The sequence below is a fragment of the Balearica regulorum genome, chromosome 22 (genome assembly GCF_011004875.1).
Source record: "Balearica regulorum gibbericeps isolate bBalReg1 chromosome 22, bBalReg1.pri, whole genome shotgun sequence".
Taxonomy (NCBI): Eukaryota; Metazoa; Chordata; class Aves; order Gruiformes; family Gruidae; genus Balearica; species Balearica regulorum.
The window spans coordinates 7,320,786-7,335,575 of record NC_046205.1 but is presented as its reverse complement, the minus strand read 5'-3'; the positions used below and the strand labels follow the sequence as shown (position 1 = coordinate 7,335,575).

Sequence of the window (14,790 nt, the reverse complement as noted above, 5' to 3'; positions counted from 1 at the left end):
CCCATCTGGGTGGATTTCCCCCATTTAACCCCCCCTTGGATAAATCCACTGTGTGTGGAGCAAACGTGCCTTTCACACCCAGTTTGATCTCAGCAGCGGCAGCTCCTGGCCGTGGCGGGGGGGACACGGGCACAGCCAGAGGCTCAAGGTGCTGGGTGTGATGAGCAAGAGAGGTCTCAGTCACTCCTGTTCCCCGCATTGGGATTTATTTTTTCTGCCTCTGCCCCACATTTTGAGCTCGTTCCTTGCCCTTTCTGTGGCCTTGTCCTCCTGTTGTGTTTCTGCTCTGACAAAAATAGCCAAAGAGGTGCTAAAATAGAATTAAGGCGCTTGAATATGTAAATGCTATTTGTGCTCGCCCTGTTGCCTCCTTAATTTCAGCAAGAACGATGCTTTTCTTCCAACCTCAGCCCGAGGAGGCGATTTTGGACCACTGAGTGCTGGGACACAGAGCCATGCCGGGGGGTGAGGAGCTGGGCTCCCTGGATTTGTGAGCTCCCCTCGGCAACGATGACCCTCTTCCCAGAAGCTTCTACAAATGCTGGTTTTCCACCCAAAATCAGTGAGTGCCATCGCTAGCGTCAGGCAGCAGCGTGCGAGCTCCCTTCGGCTGCCCTGGGGGGGGACACAGCATCGCTGCCGGCTGGTCCCCGTCTCACCGAGGGATGATTTGCAGTCGGCATCTTCCTGGGAGGAGGTGGGGGGGACACCAGGCTCAGCCCTGCGGCGCGGGGTTGGACCTCTCGTAGAGGAAGAGCTTCACAGCCCGGAGTCGATTCCTCTTCCTGCGGCAAGGGGGGATATTTCGGGAGCGCTGCCATGAATCTCGGCTGCCGAGGGGAAGGAATTAAGCACTTTGAGAAGCTGGCAAAGGTCCCGCTGGGAGCCCTGCGGTGGCTTCTTCAAACCCATCATCGTTTTTCCTTCCCATCAGAAGTTACGACACATGGTCACTGCCGGTGCTGCTGCCGCCGATCCCTGCTCCGCTCCGGTGTCGCAGCACCCGCTCCGCGCGCTGCCTGGCTCGTGATGGCCGGGTCTGCATCGCCCCATCCGTGCACCAGTCTCCCCGCGAGGCGGCTGAGAGACCTGGGGGACCCTGAAATCCACGGCCGCGGGCTCCCATCCCACCCCCTCTCCCCCGTGCTCCCTCTTCCCCCGGTCTGGTTTCTCTCCGCTGAGGCAGGTGCCGGCGTGCGGGGAGGGCTGAGTAAGGCTCGCTCGGAGACGAGGAGGCTCGGGGCCGTGGGTGTGAGCTCTGCCAGTCGGCACAGATGCTGTATTTGCTCACACAACAGCTCTGCTTCCCCCTCCAGAATTTGCCCTGAAAAACTAGGGCGCAGCCATGCTGCCCACGTCTCCTAATCCTCCCCTCCCCGGCATCGGCTGCTCCCGGTGCTTGGGGACGGGGGAGCAAACGGGTCCCTCCCGGGTTCCCGGGGCAAGGACCGGTCCCTGCGCTGGGTGCTGCACCCGCGGGGCTGGAGGGCTCCAGCGATGGGTGAGGGGGGTCGGAGCCAGGATGAGACCCGCTGCTCCGTTCGGTCTCTGCCTGGCTCCCCGCAGCAAAGTGCGGGCAGGGCGGCCTGCCACCGCGGTGCCATCCCGGGCACGCCGTGCTCGGGAAGGAGCATCAGGGAATCCAGGGACCTCGTGGGAGACGTCTGCTCCCGTTCCCTTCTCCCTCCCTCGGGCTCGAGCGGAGCAGGGGGTCGAGGTCCCGGCACGGCCGTGCACCCACCAGCTCCGGCTCTGCACCAGGCAGTGGCGGGGAGGCTGCACAATCTGCATTTAAATGGGGATATTTAAAGCCCGAGCCGGGTGGGAAGCGAAGGAATCAATTTCCCAAGTGGGAGGGCGGGGTGTTATTTTTATATATTATTGGATACGCAGCTTAAATCTGGCCCTGGAAAATGAAGAGGAAACGGGGCGGGGTGGGGAAGGGAAATCACGTCCCGGCGTTACAGCTCTGCAGTCACCGGCTCCGGATGCTCCGGGAGAATTGTCCGTTGGTGCCAGCCCGAGGCCGTGCCACACTGCGTCCCTCCTCTGCCCGGGTCCCAGCTGGGGTGGCAGGAGGGGACAGGGACCTGTGCGCACTCTTGCTCGCATCGCCGTCGGGTACATCCCTGCAGCTCGACGTGCTGCTGGGTACAAAATGATCAAAGCAAGGGCAGGCAAAGCCCTCGAGTTGTTGTCAGTGCCCGGGGCTGCTCCACGCACGGATCCAAAGGGCTCACTGCCCTCGGCTCCGAGCGTCCCCTCCACTCCGAGCATCCCCACCGGCTCGTGGCTGCGTGTTTTGGGACATCGCTGGCCCTGACCTGGATGCGCTGGGTGTTTCCCACGGAGCTGTGCATGCTCCTCCAGCAGCGACGCCGGGGTTTGGAGGTGGGCAGGGGTTCCTTTTGTGCTGGTTGTTAATTGAGAGGATCATTCAGAGCCACTAGTAGTGTAGTGTGTTGTCTTATAATAGTTGCGATTCTGTCCCTGTGCCAGCTTCCATTAGCAACAAAACCCACTTATCTTGTTCTTTCCTATCTCTTCCCTTTATATTTTTATCCTCCCCTCTCCCTGCAAGTCTCTCTCTCCTCTTTTTTCAGCCCCAGCACTGCAGTAATAATTCTACCAGTCGTCATCTCGGTTGACAAAACACTGTTGATGTGACAGCTCCGAGCTATGAAATCTCCGTTACCGCTCGATAATTAATTTACTAATTGCGTGCGCTGCTTCGCCACACGGCTCGAAGCCAGCTCCGGGGCTGGCGGTGCCATCCTGACCTCGGGGCTCGCTGGCCGGGGGATGCCTGCGGGAAGCGACGGGGTGCTCCCCTCCCGGTGCTGGGGACCACGGGGGGACGGGGCCGCGCTGCTGCTGGCCGTGCTGCTCCCTGGGGGGCTTTGCCATGGGATGCCGCCCCCCGGGTTGCTCCCTCTGGGATGTTGGTGCGTAGATGTGGTTCTCCTGGGGAATGGGGGAAACCGGGATGGAGGGAAGGGGAAGGGGCTGGCGTGGGATGGAGGGGGCTTGTCAGGGCGGCTGGTGTGCCCCATTCCCCCCGGCTTTCTGCCCCAGCGAGATGCTGTCACCGCTGGCCATGCTTGGATGAGCGGAGGCGTCATCTCCGTCCTCTGTCCCGCCGGAGAGAAGGTTTCAAAACTCGTTCATCGTTTAGAATAAAAAAGTCCGTCCTCACCTGTCTCCTGGCCGATAAATGTGGGTACGTGCTTTGCCCCGGTCCCAGGCGCTGGATGGGACCTGCCACTGCCTTCGCCCCGGGCGAGGGGCAGGAGGAGCCCCCGAACCCCCCCGTGCATCCCCTCCAGCACACCGCAGCCAGCTGCTTTCTCCCCCCGTTAAAAGACTCATCCTGCATCTCAGGTATGATGGGAAGGTGCGATGGAGGGGAGAGGGGAGGCTTCTCCTCCCCCCAGCTGCTTTTCAAACCCATTCAGAGACCGCCTGTGCCTCCTGCCCAGCTCGGTGCCGGGGGCTGGGGTTCAGCGAGAGCTGAGGGTTCCCACACGGGGATTTCGGTGGCTGTGAAATGTTTTGATTTTCCCTGATTGCAAGAGTCAAAATGAACAAAGTCTGCCAGAGCCGCCGTAACCACGCGGCATCTCTCACTTCCACATTGCCGCTTGTTTTGTTCTTGGAGGAAACCGTCGGGTTTCGCTTTGTTTTGTTGACTTTTGTTGGTTTTTTTTTTTATTTTCCCTTTGATGTCTCAAACCCCAGATGATGCATTTTCATCAGCCTGAAAACTTCTCCTGGTCTCCGGCAGGAGAGACGGGGCAGGACCTCGGCCAGACCGCTGCCCAAGGAGCAGCATTTGGGGTTAAACCTCCCTGTTTGGGGTTGTGTGGGGAGGAGAGAGCCCACCGTGCCCCCCAACCCACGGACCCTCTGCCGCAGCATGGTGCCACGGGTTGGCGGCGGCGACGGCCAGACCCTGCCTGCGTCTCCTTGGGCTTTGCAGCCTGGGAGGTGACACGTGCTGGGATCCTCCTCGGCCGGTGTTTAGGAGATGTCACCTGAGACTTGGTGTTGATTTATTCCCACCGCCTCTACCTGCTTGGGCTCAGCCGCTGCCCGCGGCGTGGGCACGCTGTCACCCACCGCTGGTACAGAAGCGCGGACGGCGCAGCCCAGGGGGACCAGCCCCGGCAAATATGGAGGCAGGAGGAGTGACGGCGCTCGGCTGGGCTCAGCACCCTGCAGGGCTCTGCCCTGAGCACATACAGGATATAGGCAGGGAAGGGAAACTGAGGCACGAGCCTATGGTGTGCAAGGGAGCTCTGCCCTGGCCCCTGGCACGAGGCTGCCCGGTCAGGGCAGGTGTCACTGGCACGGCACGGCACGGCACGGCCGCCTAACGGGGGTTTCAGTGCCCTGCCTCGGTGCCAGGGGACCTTCCGGGGCTGCCACCTCCTCACTGGGTAAATAAATAATGTCTCACCTCTGAAGCTGCAGGGTCGGTTGCACGGTAATTGTTTTTTGGGAGATGCAGCTACCGGGCGATGTGGCGGAACGCGTCCTGCCCAAGCATCGGCACGGTCTCCTGCCAGGATCCAGCCCCGGCTGAGGGTTGGGTGCTGGTGGCAGGCGGTGCTGTCCCTGCGGGTGCTAAGGGCATCGCTGTCACTTCGGGTGCTACTTCCAGGGACCGCGGTACCGTCTTCACCTGCTGTGGCTCCCCTCCCCACACGTGGTCGTCCCCGAGGGCAGGGGCCGTATCCAGCCACGTCCTTCCCACATCCTTCCCCTCTCCCTGCAGCCAGAGCCCCCAAACCCCCCCTGCTCTAAATCCTCCTCTGCTTTTTGGGCTTTGGGGCTCCCTCCTCCTCTCGGCAGGAGGGTGGGCAGGGGGAGGCACCGTGCCATGCCCCCCAGTATTCCGGGGGCTGCATCTGGGCTTGGCACCATCACCCAGAGCCCAGGAAAATGCCAGTCCGTAATTTGGGATGGGAGAGGAGGGGATGGCAAGGGAAGGCAGGAGCTGCTGAAAGCGGAGGCTGTTTGGGTAAATGAGTGATGGTTTTGAAGCGCGAAGCTGTGGCTCTCAGCAGCTTTTGAAGCCTTGGGAAATTTGTCTTTTTGACTCTGCAAGGTGCTCAGGCGGGGAGGGAAATGCATTACAAGTTGAAATGCTTTGAGAGCAGAGGGGAAACATTATGTGATTCAAGCCCCATTCCTCGCAGCGAGAGGAACCCAGTGAATACAATATATTGTATTCTTTGCATTCCTTCGCCTCCCTGTGCCATGTGTGTGTAAATGTGCTTGGTCCCCCCCCAGCTCGGGGAGCCTGGCCTGCAACCAGGAGCTGGCTGCTGCGGCACCCACTTCCCGACCGGCTGGGTACCCGCTGCAGCCAGAGAGGTGAAGGGAACACCGGGCAGGGGCTGGGGGAGAGCCCAGATCCTGGTCAAGGATAAAGCCCCTTCCCATCCTGAGCATCCCGATGCGCCCCCCGGCTGGGCTTTGCCCCTGGCAGAGGTGGGAAGGGAGCTGGGAGGGGATGGGGGGGGCCTGACGCTGAGCATCCGGAGCATCCTCCGGAGCATCCTGAGCATCCTGATGCTCTCCCGGCCTCCCCTCAGGTGGGCTTTGCCCATGGCAGAGGGGGGCTGGGGGGCCATGCCATGAGGGGGTACTGGGCCAGGGGGGCCGTGGCCACGCTGCGCCGAGCACGCACTGCCCCGCCGGGGAGCCTGGGAGCTCAGCATGACGTGTAAGGAGTCGAAAATAGAATCAATGCTGGTTTGTTCATGATAATAAATGGGAGCAAATCGCAAACAGTGGGTAAGTGACTGACAAACGCTGGTATTTTAATGTCCTCACAAAAGACCCATGTGTAAGTGGGACTTTGCATGAGTAATTCCATACATTTTTAATGGTGGACCCCGGGGGAGAATCGATCACGCTGCGCAGTTGAGTTTCCCTAATGCAAGGCACAACACAAAGCAATTTTGTTTGATAAGGCGGCGCTGAGAGTGGCTGGTTCCCCACGCAGGGGAGGGCAGCACAGGGCCGCTGGCTCCTCTCCCCCTTCCGACGGCAAAGTCCTCCTGGGGACCTCTCCCGGGGAAACATCCCTTTGGCAAAGCCGGCTGCGTCTCCCCAGGAGTTACGGGCTGGGCTGGGCTCTCACTGGGAAGGGTTCTCTGGCTTTGCGGGACCGAGCAGCTCTTGTTTTCGGGGGTTTGTGCACGGAAGAAACGTGCTCAGCTTGGCCCTGGGTCACCCACGGTGTGGGGATGGCTCTGGAGGTGCTGGCTGTCACAGCGAGATGCTCTCCCCAGTGGTACCCAGGGGCTCCGGGCTGGGTCCTGCCTTGGGATGTGGGGTCCCCCCTGGCTGCTGGCCTCCCTCCGGGGCTCCTGGCTTTCGGGAGCACCCCGAGGCTCTGCTCCGGGCTTGCCTGCGACCTGGGCTGCTGCCTGCGCGTCATTCCTCGACCTTCCCGGAGAAGCCAGCTTGGCCGGTGGCGTAGGGGAGACGCCGAGTGACAGGTACTGCCGAGAAGAGCTCTCAGGGAAAAAAATGCCCTTCTTGGTATTCTGGGTGATCCCAGCTCCATTCATCTCCGGTGGCAGGACACTTAATACATATTAGCAGAGCGAGCCCGGCGTTGCACGGGCAGAAGCACCCCTGGGTGCTGGGCAGCACCCAGCGCTTGGGACCAGCACCCACCTGGTGCAGGGTGCTGCTCCCACAGCAGGAGGGTGTCACTCGGGGGCCTGGGCCAGTTTTGGGGCAGTTCACCCATCTTCTATGACCCCAAGGGTCCCGCAGCCACACGCTGTGGCAGAGGTGGCGGCAACCTTTTCTGCAAGGGCAGGCAGCCAGCGTCAGCTTTTTGTGATGGAAATGCGGCCCTGCAGGAGCAAAAGGCTAATGTGCTCTGGGTAGCTGCTAAAACTTCTGCCGGGGATATATAGCACCTCATTTACGGCGATATTTTTTATGCTGAAATGGAAGAAAGCAGCTGCTATCTGTACAAACAAAATTAGGCCAAAGGAGGAAAGTAATTTTGTAAAAGAAATAGGGAGATGCAGGGGGAGATGGATAGGAGACAGATGAATAAACACAATCTACACAGAAACTGATAAAAATTCAATTTCTGCTCACACACGTCCCGGTCTAGCTCACTCCCTTCCTCTCCTCTTCTCCACGCGCTCCAACGTTGTCTGCAGCCCTCATGCATCCATCTGGGATGTGGGAGGCAAACACAATGATCCTATTCTGTCTTCAACATGCTGCAAAATTTTCTTTAATTATGGTTCTTTAATTCCTCTGACTCTGGCTTTATCTTCAATATTTTTCCCTTCCAAGCGGCGGGTGCCAGGGTGAGCGTCCCACGGGGTGAGACAGCCCCCGGCGCCGGGGGGTCCCTCTGGGCATGACCCCGCTCCCACCACGGTGCTTCCGTGGAGCAGGGCTGTGGGGTACCCGGGTGGGGGATGTGGGATTGCATCCCCACGGAAGGAATCGGCACCTCCTGCCAGCCATCCGTGGTACCCACGAGTTTTGCTTTATCCCCGTTCTCAGGAACGGTGTCCTGGTAAACCTCAGCTCACGGAGCTGCGGGAGCACACCGGGCTCTCCCTGATGCTTTTCCAGCACATTTAGCGCCTTTCACTGTGAGTTACAAAAAAAATCCACTTCCCAAAACTTCCCGGGGCGCGCGCCCCGCACGCCAGCGGTTTGTCTGCGAGCCGGGGTCATACAGTCTGACCGGCTGTGCGGCGGGAGCGATGCTGGGGAGGGAAGGACCTTCCTCGGGTCCGTCACGGCAGCTCTGGCTGGAAAATTCATCAGGGTGAGCTGAATGCCTGACCACAGGCCAGCCTGGGAGCTGGAGCAGCACGACCCCCTGCCTGCACCTCTGCTCTCGGAGAAGGCTTCTGCCTCTTCCTCTGCCCTCTGATCGGGGAGGGGGCATCTCGCCCGCTGACGGTCCCTTTGGGTGCATTTGTTGCAGAGGCTGCGGGGGAATCGGACGCGACGGCTCTGGTGCTATCGGCCGTGCCCTTTCCGGAATCTGGGGCTAGGAGTTCACTCGGAGGAGCAGGAGACGCGTGGGTGCTTGTAAAGCGTGGGGCTGAGGCAGCGCGGCTCTGGCGGAGCAGGGGGGTGCAGGGCTGTGCTGGGGGGTGCAGGGCTGTGCTGGGGGGTGCAGGGCTGTCCTGGGGGGTGCAGGGCTGTGCTGGGGGGTGCAGGGCTGTCCTGGGGGGTGCAGGGCTGTCCTGGGGGGGTGCAGGGCTGTCCTGGGGGGTGCAGGGCTGTGCTGGGGGGTGCAGGGCTGTCCTGGGGGGTGCAGGGCTGTGCTGGGGGGGTGCAGGGCTGTCCTGGGGGGGTGCAGGTCTGTCCTGGGGGGTGCAGGGCTGTCCTGGGGGGTGCAGGGCTGTCCTGGGGGGGTGCAGGGCTGTGCTGGGGGGTGCAGGGCTGTCCTGGGGGGGTGCAGGGCTGTGCTGGGGGGTGCAGGGCTGTGCTGGGGGGGTGCAGGGCTGTGCTGGGGGGGTGCAGGGCTGTGCTGGGGGGTGCAGGGCTGTGCTGGGGGGGTGCAGGGCTGACCTCTACTCTTGCCTTCCCTTCTCCCCCTGCAGCCTCCCCGGCCCAGCACCAGGCTCTGGATGCACGTTTAGGTGCTGCACATCCGTGCCTGGCGTGGGGTGCATGGATGCGGGGGGGCTTGCGTGTCCCCTATAGCTGGGCACACAGGGCAAGGGCTTTGCACTGGCGTGGTCTGTCCCCACGGAGCAAGCGACAGCTCCGGGCGAGAGGGGATCGATGAGAGCAAAGCGAGTGCACTTTTGAATCTGTTCGAAGGGCAATGGAGCATGGAAACGGCCGTGCTGCCGGGGAACGGGACGCGTGCCGCTGGGGCACGGGGACAGCCGGGGCTGAGCCCTCCTCCTGCCACACACGGAGCTCTGGGCAGGCCAGACCCAATTCTGCCGGGTGCTGAGCACTCCCGGCTGGGCCCTAAGGGCTGGGGCTGGCCGGGGCAGCAGGGAGCATCCTCATGGTGCGGGACCTGCGTCATCCCCAGGGACCCCGCTACGGGGGCACCCAGGACCTGCTGCTCTGCTCCGCTCCGGCCCTGCCTCGGGCGTTTGGGAGGCTTCGTGCTCTGCACTGCACCGAGAGTTGGGGGGGAAGATGGAGGGTGTGGGGCACCCATGTCCCCGTGCACACCCACGTCCCCCGTGCACGCCCACGTGTGCGGAGGCTGAGCGGAGCTGCAGCCTGGTTTCCCTGGGAAACTGAGTGGAGGCCAAAATCATGCGGGGCGGGGGGTTGGTGCTGGAGGGGCTCCGAAATGTGGCCCGAAGAGCTGCACGTCCAGGGACCCTCGCTGTCCCACCCAGTACTCTGGGGACACGGGTGGTGGTGACAGCGTGGTGGCATCCGGGTGGCTGAGGGTGCGAGGGGGGGCTGCGCTGGTGGCAGCTCGGCTGCGGTCGGGGGGGGGGGCTGGAGGGGGGGGTTGATGACGAAACAGCCTCTGGGCGCTCTCCCAGCGCTCACGAATGACCAAGATGGGGCCGTCACCAGCGCTGGGGTACGTCCCTGCCCTTCCTGCTGCCGTGGGCTCATGCAGGGTCAGGGCTGCTCCAAGCTCGCCCAGAGCCCCCCGTCCTGAGCAACGGGCAGCTGGGGGCTACCCAGAGCCCCCAGCCCGGCGCAGCCTGTAACCCTGCAGCCACAGGGGCTGGGAGGCCACATTTCCCTGGGAAGACCCCGAGGGTGAGGGGGGAGGACGGAGGGCATCGTTTGAGGGTCGAGGACCAGGCAGGCGTGCGCGGGAAGAGCTTCTCGCGAGCGGCAGGGTCTGCCCGGCTCCTCGGCCTCACCAGTCGCACCTTCGTCCTGCATGCTGCCTGCACGCCAGCCCTCCTACACCTCCTTCTCCTCCTCCTCCTCTTCCTACACCTCCTCTTCCTCCTCCTCCTCTCCTCCTTCTCCTCCTCCTCCTCCTCCATGGGTCTTTCGCAAGCTGCCAAGTGAAGATGCATTTGCTGGGTTGCGCGCTCCAAAAGTTGATAATTCCCCTCCAGGCAATTAAAAGGAAGCCATTTCTCCTCAATCAGCCGTATTTGAATATGGAAATGATTTTTAATTACTCAGAGTCAATATCATTTTATCACTGAAATGTGTTTGAACGAGGTTCGCCGTATTTGCAGGGCGTCTAATAAGCTGAATGCAAATTTGCTGCGATTCACGCTTTTTAAATGTTCTGATGAGCGAGGGAAGGCGCTGCCCTTTGAAGGTTTCATTCCCAGGCTCCTGACGGGGCACGAAATGCCAGCCACCCCTCCTGCCCGCCGGCCGCCACGGCTGCAAAGGCAACGGGGACGTGGCAGGGGCCAGGAGCGCGGTGGGGACACGGGGACCGTGACTGCCCCTTTCCCGAGCGCGGCTGACCCCGGCTTGCCTGGCCCCGAACGTGCCCAGGGTCAGCTCCGCACGGAGCTAATGACAGCTCGGCAGCGTTAGATCCCCGGCTATCGTCTCCTGATTAATTTGCTAATTATGTTCTGCTTTTATCCAAGGGGCCTGGCGGCAGCGCGGAAATGTCAGGCACTTGTTTATGCCCCGGGTTGCTGGCAGAGCGACAAAGGCAGGGTCTCGGAGGAGCCACGCGTAACCTGGCCCTGCCGGCATCACCGCGCCACGGCTCCCACGGGGCCAGGACCGAGCTGCTGCCTCTGCCACCGCCTCCCCCGACAGCCCTGGGCCTGTCCTTTTGCCTCAGTTTCCCCTGTGGCGGGAGCTGAAAATATCCGGATCCATCTCCCCGCGCGCTCCAGGGGTGGGGAGCGCTGGCACGGTGTCCCCGATGCCACCACCTGTGGCTGCGGTCCCTGTGCCCTGCAGGGCTCTCACGGGGGGGTGCAAAGCACACAGCACCTGAAACAAGGGGGGGCCGGGGCAGCTTCGCTCAGGTGCAGCCCAGCATTGCCCTCGTCTACCACAGCCTCCGCATCCCAGCTCACCGCTTACTGGGAGGCACTGGGACTCCAGCCCTCCGGGGGGAGCGGCCCCGGAGGTACCACCCCCCCTGCTGAGAAGGGGACAGGCGACGTGGCTGAGTGGCTTCCCAACATCCAACCTCTGGGTTTTCCTGCTGTGAAAACCCATCAGGTGTCGGCGTTGAACACCGCGCTCCTGCAAGACTGAGCAGCGGAGATAACATCCCCGCCGACGGCTTCAGCCGGGCTTTCTGCAGCCCTCATGTGTATTAATCGAGATGAATATTTATGCAAAGCTTCCTGCTCTTGAGCGGTTGCTCGTGTGCAGACGCGATCCAGCCACTGCTGCCGCTTCGGGCAGCGAAATGGCTCCGGTGGCTGGAGGCTGTGGGCAGCCCTGCGGTGGGAACGGGCAGGGCTGGGGGGGAGCTTGCTCCTTGCCAAGCTGCTCTGGTTCAGGGAGGATCTCCCAGCACACTGGGATCCACAGGGATTTATCCTCGCCGAAGCCCTGGGATGGAGCAGGGATGCTTTCTGGTGCGTGGAGACCTGGAGGTGCAAGGTGTCCCACGCGCTGGCTCCCCATCGATGCGGTGCTCGTCCCTTGATCCCACAGATCCAGGAGGCAGCTCTGCACCCTCACCTGGCAGAAACTCTCCCAGTCTCTCCCAGAAACTCTCCCCAGTATGCCTGGCCCAGCGCCTCGAGTCCTTCACGCTGCCCTGCCTCATGCCAAAGCATCATCTCCGCGTTGGTGCAGAGGGATATGGATCAGCCCCGGTCTGTCCTTCAGCGCACAAAGTGCCTGGAAAAATCAAGACGAAGACGCTGAGCTGAAACCCGTCTTCCTGGGCACGTTGGCTGCATCCGTAGGTCTGGGAGCCGCTTGGGATCGGCTGTTGGCTGCATGTCCGCGGCAGCGCTCCTCAGTCCAGAACAAACCCCAAAGTGAAATTTATTTCAGAGCTTATTCATACCCTTCCTCTTCTGCTCATCGCATCCCTTGCTCCTTTCCTTTGCTCTTCTCCCTGCCACCACTAGCAGAAAACCTCACGTGAAGGTACCTCGGAGGGGAGCAGGGGCCGCGGGCAGCTGGTTCAGGGCTGGTCCGTTCCACCCCGGTGATGGGCACCAAGCGACTGGCGAAGGCTCCTCCGCCGGCGCTTACTGCCTCTTCCCATTAGAGCGGATTATCTTGCAACCCAAACTTTCCTGTTTATCGCTGCTTTTGTTTTTCCACTGGAGCAATTCATAGCGAAGTTTATGGGAAGCGATTCAGACAGGCGGCTGCAGTTACCGGCTTCTCGGGGGCTGCTTTCTGCTCCCGTGTCGCCCCGTGGTTTGAGCTGAGATGCTCCCGCTAAGCCTTTCTGAAAAGCTGCTGCTCCATGCCCTGCTCGGGGGAGAGGAGCCCTGGGGATCGGGCCCATCGGGGGCTGCGGGAGCTTGGGGGCTGGTTGTAGCATCCCCACATCCCCTGGCCGGGAGCTGGCCTCGATCTCTTCCCTGAATCCTCATCCAGGGCCAAGCACGGGGTAGCTGCCACCTCGGTGACTCTCCCCTGTCCCTGATTTCTGTGCCAAATGAAGGGGAAATAAAAGCCTCGTGTTGGAAAGGCAATCGGGCCAGGTGCCTCGGGAGCCCCTGGCCGGCGGGGGGGGGGCTCAGCCAGTCCCTGCGCAGCGCTGGCTGTCCCGGCAGTACCCGTGCCCGTCCCGGCGGATGCTGTTAGCCGCGGCGGCAGCGCCTGCATAATGATCGTGGCGGCACCGGGGACCCTGTGTCAACCTGGCGGGTTATTATTGCCTTAATGGATAGGTCTAATTCCCATCCAGCAGGCAAAGCCCTGGTGTTACAACCTCCGCACGCGCGGGCACTGCTCTAATTACGCCCTGCGAGCTGCTCTGCTTGCGCTGACACCCAGCCCCCCCGAATCCGCGGGCACCGCTGAGGCCAAGAGCCCTGATCAGCGTTTTCCCAGCAGTTCACGGGGGTGAGGAGGACGTTGGGGGCTCTGGGCGCTTGCACCGCTCAGCCAGGGAGACGGTTAGTTTTGGCTGGGGGGTCTTCAGCACCTTCCTGAGCGCTGCCTGGCCTGGGGGGGGGTGGTGGCTGAGCACCCCTCTTGCTTTGCTTTGGGCTGGGGGCACGGCTGGCAGCGGAGCTCACGCTGCGGCTGGGGGGAGGTTCGCAGGGATGCAGCAGCAACAAGCAGTTACAGAGAGCACCCAGTTGTCCTGGTAACAGTGGGTGCCTCCGGCTCCTGCAGTTTGCCCCCCCCCCCCCCCCCCAGCGCTGGAGCCCTCCGGCCCCTCCTTGCCACGAGCAGCATCCCACCTGGGGCAGAGGAGAGTTTTGGGGATGCTGCCTGCAGCAGGGGGGATCCTGGGGCCGGGGGGCGACGCGGAGGCTGGAAGCGACACCCTTGTTGGAAGGGCAGCAGCAGGCACGGGGTGATGTGACGCGCACGACCACGGGCTGTGGCCAGGCCTGGTGACACGGGGCTCTTGCAGAACGGAGCGATGCAAGCCAGGCCACGCCACAGCCGGTACTGGGGCCACGGCAGAGCCAACGGGTGACGCGCAGGCAGTGCATCCTGCATCGCATCCCACATTGCATCCCGCATCGCATCCCGCATCGCATCCCGCATCGCATCCTGCATCCCGCATCACATCCCGCATCGCATCCCGCATCGCATCCCGCATCCCCCGCAGGGCAGCAGTAGCTGGTGACAAGCAATGCCTTTGGAAATTTGGAAGTATATCAAGCGTGCAGGAGCAAATACCTCGTGGGAAGCCGAGAGCGTGACCCAGAGAGCCACGGCTTTGGGATCACCCTTCTGCTGAGCTGCAGCCGCTGCAATGATCTGTATTTACAGAGACGGGTTCTGGAATATCCTCCAGTTATGTCTGAGCTAGTGAAGCTTTTCTCCCTGGGATAAAGCACAGCCTGAAAAGCTGGTGTGCTTCCCTTCAGCCTTCACCCGGAGGGGACGAGTGTCTGTCTGGGGACACCAGGGCAGGCACTGGCAGGCTGTGGGGAGGACTGGGGAAAGGGAACACCGGGAAGGGAGGGAGCTGAATTGTACAAAGGTCTCGGATGTGACGCTGCACTTCCAGCGGTGCCAGACTGGAGTAGGGCTGGCGCTGAGCTGCAGATCCCCAGGGCGCTGAGCAGTGGTCCGAGTGGTGCCTCCTGCTCCCAGGCTTCTGCTTCTGTTGTGCCTGGCCCCAGACAGAGACTGAGGGGGGCCACCGGGAGATCTGTGTACCCCCAGGGCCGTGCACAGCACATGCAGCGCCGGGCAGGATGCGGCTAGCAGAGGCGGACAGGCGGGCAATGGGAACACGCCGTGTTTTCAGCTGCACTGCTCCCGCAGCATGGCAGCGAGGCCATGCTACATCCTGCTGGGTGCTTTGCTGCGGGGCTGGGGCCTGGTGGCCGTGACGCCCCATCCCCTCCAAGGCAGAGCTCCCCGCGCTCCTGGCGGGCTCTGCCCCGGGCAGGATCCGGGCTGCAGTGGAGCCTCTGCGCAGGCCGCTCTCGGTTGCCCGCGGACCACCAAGACGCTCAGGTTTATCGCATCCGGGCACGGCCTTCGCACGTGAAACTGCAGTTCCGCAGGCTCCCCAAACACCACCGCGGCTCTGAGCGTCTGACATCCTCCGTGTCACACGCATTTGTGCCACATTTGTGCAAACATGGGGTGCGCCAGCCCCGTTTCTCACCTGATGCTCCACGTCTCCTGCAAAGCCCGCTGCACCCCACAGCTCTCCCTGCAAAACATGCCGTGCCAGGGCCCGCACGTGCG

General features: G+C 62.2%; 1 protein-coding gene across 1 annotated transcript in view; it reads left to right on the top strand.

Moving 5' to 3' along the window:
* Positions 1–14,790, top strand: part of ADGRB2 (adhesion G protein-coupled receptor B2) — a 105,123-nt gene that overhangs the window by 61,704 nt on the left and 28,629 nt on the right. The window lies entirely within an intron of this gene.